General features: G+C 38.4%; 1 protein-coding gene across 1 annotated transcript in view; it reads left to right on the top strand.

Annotated features, from left to right (window-relative positions):
• TMEM108 (transmembrane protein 108) overlaps positions 1 to 12860 on the top strand; it is a 356705-nt gene that overhangs the window by 8326 nt on the left and 335519 nt on the right. Inside the window, exon 2 of the mRNA XM_031940107.1 lies at positions 2941 to 3045. The gene's annotated coding sequence lies outside the window, so the exon portion shown is untranslated. The remainder of the gene's footprint in view (positions 1 to 2940; positions 3046 to 12860) is intronic.

Here is a 12860-nt window from a genome sequence, read left to right as displayed (position 1 = left end):
CTAAAGAAAGATTTCCTCCATTTCTCCCTTTCTCTCACTTGTAAGGGAAGTGGTAAAGTGGATTCCTCTTTGGGTATTTATTGGCTAAACAAGGTCAAAACTTCTCAAACTGTGGATTACAATCCCATATGAGTCATATAATTGAATTTGGGGATCACAAAATTAGGATTTGTTATCAGTAAATGTTTGATTTGTATACAATTTAATATGCCTATTCTCAAGCATAAAGAAGTCATGAGTGGAAAAAGTTTAAGAAGTCCTGGATTAGATAATTCAGGGATCTTTTGCATCACCGAGCTTCTGGGAATTCCTACTTATCCTTCAGTTCCAGCTTATCTCTTCCATGAAATCTTCTTTCTTTTTCCTTCCTCATTTCTATCCCCACTAGAAGTCATTTTTCTTCCTTTCAAATTCCAGGACATTTTGTTTGTGCTTCTTATTGTCCTTTTATACCTTACCTTCTCCTAATGATTTGTGTACATCTTCCCTTTGTTGCTAGATTGTAAGGGCCCTGAGAATGAGAATGAGGTTTGATTGTCTTGTGTGCCTTTCATACCTAATTTAAGGCCTGCCATGTAGCTGCATTTGGTTGAATTAGTGAGTGTTGAACTTTGTAGCCCACTTTCTTTATTCTATAGAAAAAAAAGGTAGGCCCAGAAATTAACAATTGACTTGAGTCAAAATTGATTTAGTAGCAGAACCCAATCCAATAATTTCCCTCCTTATCTTGTGTTGTATTTATTATTATATTTTATTTTCTAATTTAAAAGATAACATATTACAATGAAAATAGTACTAGACTCAGAGCAAAAATATTTGAGTTTAAAAATAGCCTATACCACTTACTAACTATGTGACTTTACTAATGCATCTAACTTCTAAGCATGTAACCCAGGGGTCCTCAAACTATGGCCCGCGGGCCAGATGCAGCAGCTGAGGACGATTATCCCCCTCACCCAAGGCTATGAAGTTTCTTTATTTAAAGGCCCATACAACAAAGTTTTTGTTTTTATTATAGTCTGGCCCTACAACAGTCTGAGCTACAGTGAACTGGCCCCCTATTTAAAAAGTTTGAGGGCTCCTGAATTGTAACCTGAGAAGTTCAATCTGTAATATATGCTGGAGCTTGTGTGAGGACAAAATTAGACAATGTCTCCAAAACTCATTTTTATGAAGGGAGAGAATTCTGGATTTCCCCAAATCATGAGTTATTAATAATCCATTTTCAATTATCCTGAAGAGGAAGTAGGAATCATGGAGGTAAAGTGACTTGTTTTATTTATTCTAAAAATCACTTGGCTGGTGGATTCAGGGTCATCTAGTTTAAGACTCTCAATTATCAGATGAGGAAACTGAGGCCCAAGAAAAGGAACTGACTTGCCCATTTCATACTAAAGATTTTAGCTGGAAAAGAAGTGCCAGGTAATCTAGCCAAACTCACTCATTTTACAGAGAAAAATACTGAAGCCAAGTCAATTAAAAAGACTTGTCTAAAATCACACAGCTCACTAGGGAGTTAGGCTAGATTTGCACTCAGGTGTTTGTGCCTCTGAAGTTCAGCAACGTACCATTCCATCCCACTGCTTCCTACACTTTCATCTCTCTAGATGTCTATTCTAAGACTGAGTGGAAGGCACCAGGGGTCTCTTTTAATTTGAAAAGAAACAGAATTTCCTGCAGATGTAAAGTTTCATCTGGTAAAGTTTCAGGAAATAAAAGAACCCTCTCCCAAAACATAAATATAAACAAAACAAAACACATTTGATATGTACAGTGTTACTTTTGTAGCAACAGGATACACAGCATGTGAGATATTGTTTGTTAGCCTTAGACTTATGTGATTTCCCTTCATGTAAAAGCTTCATCCTGAAGACAGATTTAAGTCCACACTTTTCTTTATACTGTTTTACTTTGTAACTTTCACCAGCACATTTCAATTTGGGCTGCTTTCAGTAATATTTCTGATTTTGTTCAGGGTCCTTTATGGAAAAATGTCCTACCCTATTAGGAGTTAGGGAGTGGATACATTTTAATTAAAACTTAATACAAACCATTGAATTCTATAATAACTTTAATGAATAATTAATAATTACTTAAAGAATAGCTTTTCATCAAAATTCCTTGATTTTTCCCACTTCTTGTTTTTTCCCCACTTTTAGCACCATTAGCTCTTTCTATAGTAATTTCAACTAACTTCTCAGTTAGGCTTTTTAACCAGAGTGACCACCATCTTTTTCAAGTTTATAACTGTGTTGGTATCAGAGTGGGCTCTATTCTTGTCTCAGCAAGGGAATAAAAAACCATCACTTGTAAGGATTTTCAAATTAATCGATATTTGGAAAACACTTGTGAATGAATGAAGAAATGGAATAAATGTGGATTCTATAAGGTTCAGTATTCCTCTAGTACTTCAGTGGATTCCTGCTGAGAATAGTTCATCCACATTTCCTCATTCTGCATAATTCTTGTCAAGACTGTTCCACAGAATAATCTGCCCCACATGCTGGGGTAGGTAATAAATGAAATATTCATTATTTCATGAATATTGGTGTAGGCATTGAGCTTTCCATCATTAACTCTCCTTCCATTTTTGACACATGCCTGCCTTGCCTCTTTTTCCAAGCTTACAGGGTATAAATGATACCGTCTCTTTAGCTGTAAAATGAGTAGGTTGTACCAGGTGCTCTCTAAGGATCCTTCCAGGTGTGAAATCCTCTCTTATCCCTGTTCTAAATATGTGCTGGAAATTTTGGCCACTTGGGGACTATTTGGGATAGTCTCTCATGACACTTGTGTCCAGATATAACACATCCTTTAAACATTTGTACTTGGAAGTGTCCCTGTAGTTGTTCTAAGGGGTAGATATCTCACATTGTCCATGTGCTGTGAGCAGAATAGGTAGGATGATTCCTTCATCAGACATTTGTTTTTGTTTTCCAGCATCTGGTTCAGCATGCAAGAAGAAGCAAGGAGTGAGGAAACGCAGAACTAATGGGCCATGAGGATGTAAGCGTGTTCGAAGGCTGCCTTACATACCACTCCAGGGTAAGGCAAAACCAAACCCCAAATCTTTGCCATTGTTTCTCTTACCTTCTTGTTGGGAGGTGGCCATTGCCTCAGTGCCTGTCAGTGGTTCCTTGGCACTGGTGTTCCCCAGATAACAGAATACTCTGGCAGTTGTTGAATTTTTGAATAATAGTGCATGGAAATACTTGACCAGAAAAAGTCATGGTGTGGCCCATCATTAAAAATTGCTTTTTATTAATCAAAATATCCAGGATGTAGATGGGCATTAGGAGAAAGGACGGGAACAGAAAAGGAGAATTTATGGGAGGACCGGGGAGATATTCAGGAGTCACTGGGTCATGCTTCTAGGCATTTTGAGGGAGTTACAAAGACCCGGCAGAGTTTGCTTAGGACATCTACATCCCTGTAGCTTTATCACCTTTATCCTTACTTCTTCCCCATGTTCCAAGCTTCATCACACTACCACCACCCCCATACCACATAATCTGCCATCTGTCCCACATTAATCACTTTATTTAGGAAGGAAATAACTTGCCAAATGAACAACAGATATTCTAGGATTTGGTGGCAGTAGTGTTAGTCATACAGCAACATTTTTCTTGTTCAACTGTTTCCTAGGCTAGTAGAGCAGGATAATCTTTCTAACTCTTCTTCATTATTCATGATTTGGTTTATTCCACTGGAATCATTGAGGTCTCATGAGAAAGAGAGGCAGGCTTCCCATATATTGGGTGGACCCCTTGAGGCAAACTTTTGGAATGACATGGATTATAGTGTCACTGGTGGGGCAGGTTTGGAGGGATTGCAATCTGAATTGTTTAGGGAATATCCACACTGATAAGCTGGCACATCTATTAGAGTCTATTCACAGTCCCTAGCGAAGAGTTGTCCGTACTAAAAGCTGTGGGAGGTTTTATTGAAGATTATTTAGACCTGTGGGAAGATTTCATTACCTTCACATATCCTTTCTTTGAATGCTGGCAAAAATACAGATGGGGAATAGTGGAGGAAGAAGCAACATCTGCTTGAGAGCGTCAGCTCCTACGGCTTGGGCTCAAAACTGACTCTTTGAAGAGAAAATTGGAAATTCATAAAAAAGCACAGGAGATTGCCTCTTTTCCTGATTAGCAACGGGGAGTAGAGAGGAGTGAGACATTCATTTAGCCAAGACATTAGCTGATGGGAGGTTGCTGGAGACACTAGTGCGGCAGCAGCTGGGCCAAATCTCGCTCCCCATCCCACGGCTGAGGAGCGTGATGATGGAGTGTAATGTACAGAACTGCACGCACCATCTCCTAGCTTGGTAATGAAGAAAACTTGCCAAACTAAAAAGACAATTAAGAGCTCGGGGTCTCCGGAGAGTCCCACAAATGTGCTTTATTACAGCTTTGGGAAGAAGTGCACGTGTTCAGTTTAAGCAGTCTAGTAAACTCCCAGCTGTAGAACTCCATGAACAGAGCAGAGTCAAGGCTGGTGCTGGGGATTGAGACAAATCCCAGGTTAGTATCTGGGAGCTTGGTAAAGAAAGGACCCAGCCTTTGCTAGTTTTTGCCATGAAAGTTGGGCATGATCGCTCAGTTTTTTTGTTTTTCTTTTCCTGGTGACTCTCATTTATCTTGGAGTTTTAAAAATAACCAAGAATTACAGAGTATCAGACAGGAATACTAAGACTGATACTCTTTATCTATTCAATTTCATTACAGTGCTGTCTTTGTGGGAGTGGTTGGTAGAGGAAAACTTTTCCTAAATCACAGAGCATTGGCTCTGATCCTTGTCAAATGGGGGAAGATGCTGCATGGAGCCCTGGGAAGTAGTGCTCGAGAACCTACCAGTGGTCATATGTCATGGGTCTGATTTTTGTCAAATAGAAAAAAAGCTTCAGGGGCTCTTGGGAAGCTGTTTGAGACACTGCATGTGATTTAGTAATCTCCTACTGAGCACTGGGATAGGAGAGCTTATAGTCCTGGCCCTGGGGTAATATATGACCATATGGGAATAATCTAACCTTATTAAGTGCTTCAGTTTATCATCTGTAAAATGGGCATATTTGAAGTTGTAACTAACAATAACAGTAGCAATGTATTCATGTATTGTATGCATCGTAACTAATATAGTATTATAACTAGTATACATATTAACTAAGTTCAAAGTTTCTAAATTATTAAAAATAAGGTCTGCTAATTCAAATTCTCAAGAACAAGATGGATTAAAGTAACCCTTTAGTCATTTGCAGTGGCATCTGCCGAGCAGATTAGGATATGAAAAGGAGAGGAAGCTGCCACTTCCTAGGAGTGTTCTAAAGGTGTAAAACTGTTTGCATTTTAAAACTAAGTCAACATGTGACCCCTAGGTATCCTTATATGTGGATCAATGATCCCACTTCTATTTGAGTTTGACACCATTGTTATCAGGTACAAGTCAGACAAGATGGCCTCTGAATCCATTCCAATGGAAATCATTGATTTGATGATTCAGTTTTTGTGACATTTAAAGAAAACATAGATTAGTTTTAAAACAACTATGATGGAATATATCTGTGTGGTACTATTCACCATTTTTACTGTAGTCCATAATTTAATGTCCATTAAGCAAAGGCTTTTTTGCTTTGAAGAAAATCTGTGTTCTGGAGAAAGGACAAATACTGAAAGGAACTTTTTTTTTTGACTTAGAGGATCAATACTAATTTTTCATATTTTAATACAATCTCTGGTAGCCAGGCTTGTAATCAGAGGGAAGGGGATGAGGAATCTTTTTGGTTCTCCAAATAGCCTTTTTCTGGTGTAACCAAATATTTATAGATGGGCATGAAACCTGTTCCTGAATAGAACTGGATGGGGGGAGCTGCAGTGGTGGTTCATTTTAGATTTTGCCATCATCTTTATTTATCAACCCAGAAATTTTAGAAATGTAGTATAATTATTTATAATAGAATTTCTCAAATTTTCTTTGTTATACAAATAATAGCATCTATACATAGAGAGACACCACATTTGGACCAGTTGAAGAGGTGAATGTCTCTTCTTTTCCTCATCCTCTTCAGTTTTGTGTTATTGATAGATGCTTTAGTTTTAATATCCATTTATTAAGGTTATGATAATTTTTTCTATTGACTGACAAACCAGATAGTGCAATGGAAACTTTCATCTTCTTCTCATCTGGCCAGATGGCCACCATAATCTTGAAGAGCCTTTCAGAAGTGTTTCTTAGTGTTTGTGTGTGTGTTTGTGCATGTAGATATATGTAGATATCTATCTACAAATGTGATATATATATATATACATATATGAGATACATATACTTGTAGTTATTTAGAAGTTAGCATAGAACCTGGTTGAAGAGAAAATCCATCTAGGACAAGGGTTCTTAACCTGAGGTTCATGTACACATTTCAAAGGATTCGTGAACTTGAATGGGAAAAAAAGCTTAATCTTTACTTTTTATTAATCTATAATTAAAATATAGTATATGATTCACATATATGTGTGTGTATACACACACACACACACACACACACACACACACACTCTCTTTCTTCCTCTCTGCCTCCCTCTTTCCTTCCTTCTTTCCCTCTCTCCCCTTCCCACCATCTCTTTTTCTCTCTCTCTCTTAAATTTAAAAAATCAACATTATTCTGGAGTGTATAGGCATTATGGGATTACCAAAGAAATTCAGAGGGAAAAAAGCGTGATGTGGAAGGAAGGCCCTTGTTTATCTTTTCATAATTCTGTGTTGGAAACTTATTTGAATCATTTGTCTAAAGGGATTTTTTTCTTATTCTATAATTTCTTAATTATTACAATGGAATTTTCTTACTCCCATAATATTCATCTGCTCGTGGTTTGGGTTCTGCTATTTTAATAGAATTTATATGTAAAGTAAAATCTCCTTTATTTGGCACCATTGGAAGATATGGGGTTCCACTGGGAATATATTTTTTAAATAACTAAATCTTATCTTTAAACTTCTCAACTTTGAAATAATATTTAAACACTTGAGATGGAAGTCTTTTCTTCAATAAATTGCAGATTTTCTGCTGTGCTTTATATGAGTTGTATTTACCTTTATGTTCTTTGTCCCATATTTTCTTTCTTGTCACTTCTTGCTACTGTCTGTGTGACTGCCTTTAGAGGCTCCTTCTTCCTTTTAAAATTTGTGGTTTTTAATCTGGAGTTGTTTAAGAAACTAGATAATTATACCTTGTGGAATCTTGTCTTTAAAAAATAAAAGTAAATGGCTTATTAGTGAAGACTACAGTTTTTACTGTGAACAAAATGCATGAGCTTCAATGTGAAGACCTAGGGAAATATACAAAAGGTTCAAATCTGGGCTAAACTTTTTCTTCCAGAATGGCTTAGACATGCTCTTAGCCTTGTTTATGGTTCCATCTTTAGGAAAACAAAGCCAATTAAAAATGGTAAAGACAGAAAAGTGATAATAAGCATGAATACAGAAAGAATTAATAATTTAGGTAAATATGTTTTAGTACAGCAATTATGTGATTTGGGGGGTGTGTTTAATACAAAAATTTAGAGATAACATAGAGGTCTTCTAGTTCAATCTCATTATTTTAGACATAACAGACTCCAGTGAGGTTTAGTTTAGAGACCACACAAGTATTAAGTGACAGATATGGGCTTGAATTCAAGTCTTCTGATTGTACAACTGCATTATTTTTTTTAATTGCCCCCCCCCTTAATAAAAACTCACTTTCTTTACTTCCCTCCATCCTCTCAATGAGAAAAGGAAAAACAAAAACAAAACCCTTGTAACCAATATCCCTAGTGAAGGAAAACAAATCCCCACACTGGCCAAAATCTATATCTTGTTTTGTTTCCTGAGTTTATTAACTCTGTCAGTAGGTGAATTGCTTGCTTCATCATCCATTCTCTGAAACTGTGCTTTGTGGTTTCATTGGTCAGTTCTTTGTCTTCACAATATTGTTATGGTCAAATTCTTTTCCTGGTTCCACTCATTTCATCCTGCATTACTTCATATAAGTTTGGCGGTTTTTCTGAAACTCTCAGCATTTTTTTCTGGATTATCCATTTCATCCTTACACCACAGTTTGTTCAGCTATTCCCCAGTCAAGAAATGCTGTCTTAATGATTTCAGAGAGACTTACATGAACTGATGCTAAGTGAAGTGAGTAGAACCAAGAGAATACTGTACACGGCAACAAGATTACACAATGATCAATGCTGATAGATGTGGCTATTTTCAACAATGAGGTGATTCAGGCCAATTCCAATAGACTTGTGATGGAGAGAGACGTCTGCACCCAGAGAGAGCACTGTGTGGACTGTGTGTACATAACAAAATATCTGTATCTACCAATTAAGAGCCATAGGGTATTGTTTTTTTTTTTCCAGTGAGACATGGGTCTAATCCCACCCTGTCCCTGCTGACACAGATCTGAATGTGTGATCCTGGGCAAATCAGTTCCTCAATACCCCAGGAACCCAAGAGTAGAATTTGCTGTACAGGTCCCAGTCTGCACTGGGAGGAGTTTTCTTACTGGAAGTACTCTATACTGATGAAATTATAACTCTGAGACATCTCCTGTCTTTGTAAACAGTGCTCATGGAAGTATTTTCTGGATGAGCTAAAGAAACCATTTTTCAGATAACTTCTGGTATTTATCTCCAACCCATGACCTAGAATTTCTTTCTCTTAGTTTTTTTGGCTTCTGAAACTCCTTGTTTGGTCTATTAATACTGGCAACGTGCATTCCTCACAGTGAAGCCCCAGATAGTCAGGAGCTGCATTTCCTCCTGGGTCCTGCTTCCTGCATGAACTTGGCAGTTTAAGGAAAGGGGGCTTGTTAAACTGTTTAACTTTCTGTGGCATCTGCCTAGCACAGAAAGCAGCATGGGCACCTGACTGAGTACATTGTCTCCAAAATATCTGCTCTTTAATAAGAAGCAAGCAAGCTGTCTCCTCATTTGGTCTCTTCAGGTTCTGATTCTTAGTGACCAAGTTTGTTTTTAAAGGATGTCTTTATTGGAATTGCCAGGACCCTGGGAAATGATCTGGAAAAAGCTCAAGAGCATTTCTGAGAGTAACCAAGAGCAGTTCTAATCATCTCCCAATTTGATTTTCTAGAAAGAAGATATTAATTTTCTACCCCAGGGTCTGAGGAGTCAGCCTCTAAAGCAGAGGTATTACATGGAGGGGTCACCAGAAAGACCTTTAAGTCCCTGGAAGAATCTTTACTTAAGTTTGGGTTGTTAACTCTTAAAAATGTTAACTACTTTAGTTACCAAGGATGATCTCAATTGATGCAAATGGTGCTAGAGGGAGGTTTGAAGGTGGGGAAGATGAGGGACAAGTAGTGAGTGAAACTAACCTATATACTGAAGTGGAAATTTAAAAAAAAAACCCTGCAAATGAAGCCATCAAGCTAGGCCTATTTTGAGGAATTTTATCAAAGTAAGATTGTAGTGGAATGAGAACTGAGAACAAACAGACAGACAGATGGACAGAAAAGGAAAGCAACAGAGCCATAGGAAAACAGAGACAGAAGGAGAGACAAAGTTACAGAAGAGACAGAGAGGGTTTTGTTTGTTTTTTTGGTTTTGAAGTCATCATTTGGCATAGATTTGAGGGAGGGAGAAATGTTCAAGTTGGATTAAGCCCAAATCCTTTGTTTTCTGGGTGAGGAAACCTTACTGGGGCATATAAAGGGACTAGCTTAAGGTCATACAGCTACTAAGAGGCACAGCTCTTTCCTGAATTGGGCTTCATTCTATCATAGCATCTCAGCCCATTTCTTCTGACAACTTTAATTTCATCCCAGGTCCTTATTCTTGAATTGGAGCCTCCCTTTATCATTCCCATTCTGCCCTCCTTTGCTTTGATTTCTTCCTCTTTTTTACAAGCCCAGAACAGTATATAGATTAGTATATAGAAGGAAAAGGTGTAAAGGGAATGGAGCCTAGGAAGGAGAAATTTGACTCATTGTAAAGGCGGCATAGTCAAGAGTTGGGAAAGGGGATGGAGGAAGAATGCATTTCTATTTCTTTCTTTGTAATCTGCATTCATATTCATTCTAATCTAGGACTAGCTTAGATCCTGGAAGAACTTCAATATGGCTACCAAGAAATTCACACAAGGCTTGGAGATCACAGAGGTGAGAGATGAAGTGACCACCAGCTGGCAGATCTGTAAATACTAAAGTCAATGTTCATCTCATTTAAATTTGCAGGAGTATATGGCCTGAAGAGAAGCTGCATAGCATAGATGGTTGGTTGGTCTCCATGTTAAGAAGATCTGAGTTCAAGGTCTCACCTCTGACATTTACTAGCACTGAGCACAGAGCTTTCTGAGGCTAAGTTACGGTTAAGGTGCTAACCTGCATTTGATGAGGGAGTTGCTTTCTTGGGAATTCATTATTCCAGTGAACTCAAGGGCTTGTTCCTTATTTCTGTCCCACTCTGACATAGAATTGTACACAGAGATAATGCCCCAGACTGATAGAGAGTGAGCTGAAGAAAAAGTAATATCTCCTCCTGCCACTGTCTCCTCCTTCACTCCTCATGTGCATCATTATGAGGTATCCCTGCTTCTCACCAAGGCTAATCTCCCAATCTGTTCACATGATCCAATTTCTTTCTGTCTCCTCCTGTCACTTATTTTCAATCTTTTCCTGTCTACTTGTTTCTTTCCACCTACTTACAAACTTGCCCATGGCTCCTCCATCCTGAAAACCCCGACATTTGATCCTTCCATTCTTACATACTTTCATTATATATCTCCTCTACCCCTTGTGGCTAAGGCCATTTATTATAAGGGCTTCCACTTTCTCTCCTTTTACTCTTAACCCCTAGATCTGGCTTCTGACCTTATCATTCCACCCACCCCAAAGTTAATGATGTTCTTTTAGTTACCAAAGTCATTGTTCTTTTCTCAGTTTTCCTTCTTCTTGACCCCTTTGCAGCCTTTGACATGTTTATCATTCTTTCCTCCTTAATACACTCCTCTCTTTAAATATTCAGGACCCTACTCTCTCCTGGTTTTCCTCCTATTTGACTGCTTCCTCTCTGTATCATTTGTTGCATATCCATCCCTTGGATCAATCCCTCTAACTGCAGATGTTCCACAGATGGTCAGAATCTTCTTCTCTTTCTATACCCATTTACTTAGTACTCTTATCAGCTCCTATGAATTTGTCATCTCTATACTGATGATTCTCAAAACTACATATTATGCCTCAACAACCTCTCTGCTGACTTCTAATCTTGCATCTCCACTGCCTTTTAGATGTCTGGAACTGGATGTTCCTCAGGCATCTGAAACTTGACATGTCCAAATCAGAACTCATCCTTCCCCTCCAACCTCTTACATTCCCTGTTACTGTAAAGAACAATACCATTTTCCCAATTCTTCATCTTTGCAAACAGAGTGTCATCCTCAATTCACTGTCTCCTACTCCCACTCCCACAATCAATCTGTTGCCAAGGCATATCAATGTTACCTTTGCAACAACTTTTAATATGCCCTGTTCTCTCTGTGATACTATCATTCTATGGAGCAGGCCCTTATCACGTAACAACTTTTTGCAATTTCTTCTGGGATGTCTGTGTGCCTCAAGTCTCTTGCTCTCTCCCATCCATACTCCATTCACCCATCAACACAACTAAAGTGCAAGTCATGCCCACTCTAAAAAAGTAAAACAAAACCAAAAAACCTCCAGTGACTCTCTATTGCCTTGAGGATCAAATACACCACCATATGCTAGGTGTTCAAAGCTTTTGCTAACCTGGCCACCTCCTCCCTTTCCAGTCTTCTTAGATCAGTGATACCAGTCAGTCTCCTTACTGTATTGTGAACTAAGACCCTTGATCTCTTGGCTCTGGGTATCTTCTTTGATTGTCCCCCATGCCTGGAATGGTCTCCTTCATCTCTGCTGAATGGCTGCACTGCTTCCTTTATGTCTCAATAAAAACCTTATCTTTTACTGCACACTTTCTCAACTCCTCTGAATTTCAGTGCCTTCCCTCTGTTAATTATTTCCTATTTATTCTTTGTATTTAGTTGTTTGTTTTTCTCACATTAATCAGCAAGCTCCTAGAGGGCAGGGAATGCTTTTTTGCCTCTTTTACTGTCCTTGTTGTTTAGCACAGTGATTGGGATTTAGTAGGTGCTTACTAAATATCTATTGATTTATTGAAAGGGTAAATCCTATTCACCCAACCTTTGAATTTTAAAGGGGAAGACGAAACAGAGATGAAAAAGAAAAGAAAGGTGAGAATCAGAGAGATAGAGAGACAGAGAGAGATGAGAAAGACAAGATGAGAAAAAGATAAAAAGAAAGATGAGAGTGAAAAATGGAGAAAGGAAAGAGAGAAAAAGGAGGAGAGAGAATGGAGAGGAAGAAAGAGAGAAAGGACAGAAGAAGGAGGAGAGACAATGAAAGACAAAAAAAAGAAAGACAGAGGGGACAGAAAGAAAGAGAGAGAGAGAGACACAGAGAGAGAAAAAGAGAGAGAGAGAGAGAGAGAGAGATGTAGAGGTAACTCTTGTTGAGAGACAGATTATAGAAAGATGAAAGACCAAGATGAAAAAGATGAGAAAGGTGAGAGAGTGAAAGAAAGAGACAAAGGAAGAGAGAGAAGGGGGAAGAAGGAAAAGAGAGAGAAGAAAGAGGAGAGGCAGAGAGAGTGAGACAGAGAGAACAAGAGAGTGACAGAGAGATATACAGACAACAGAGGGAGATTAAAGGGGGGCAAGAGGAAGAAAGAGAGAAGAGAGGAGAAGGAGGGAGGGAGGGAGGAAGAGAGAAATATGGAAGAAGGAAGAGAGTGAGGAGGAGAGAGTGAAAGACAGAGACAGAG

This window comes from Sarcophilus harrisii, chromosome 5, assembly GCF_902635505.1.
Source record: "Sarcophilus harrisii chromosome 5, mSarHar1.11, whole genome shotgun sequence".
Lineage (NCBI taxonomy): Eukaryota > Metazoa > Chordata > Mammalia > Dasyuromorphia > Dasyuridae > Sarcophilus > Sarcophilus harrisii.
The sequence above is the reverse complement of the archived record's forward strand: the minus strand, read 5'-3'. Positions and strand labels throughout refer to the sequence as shown.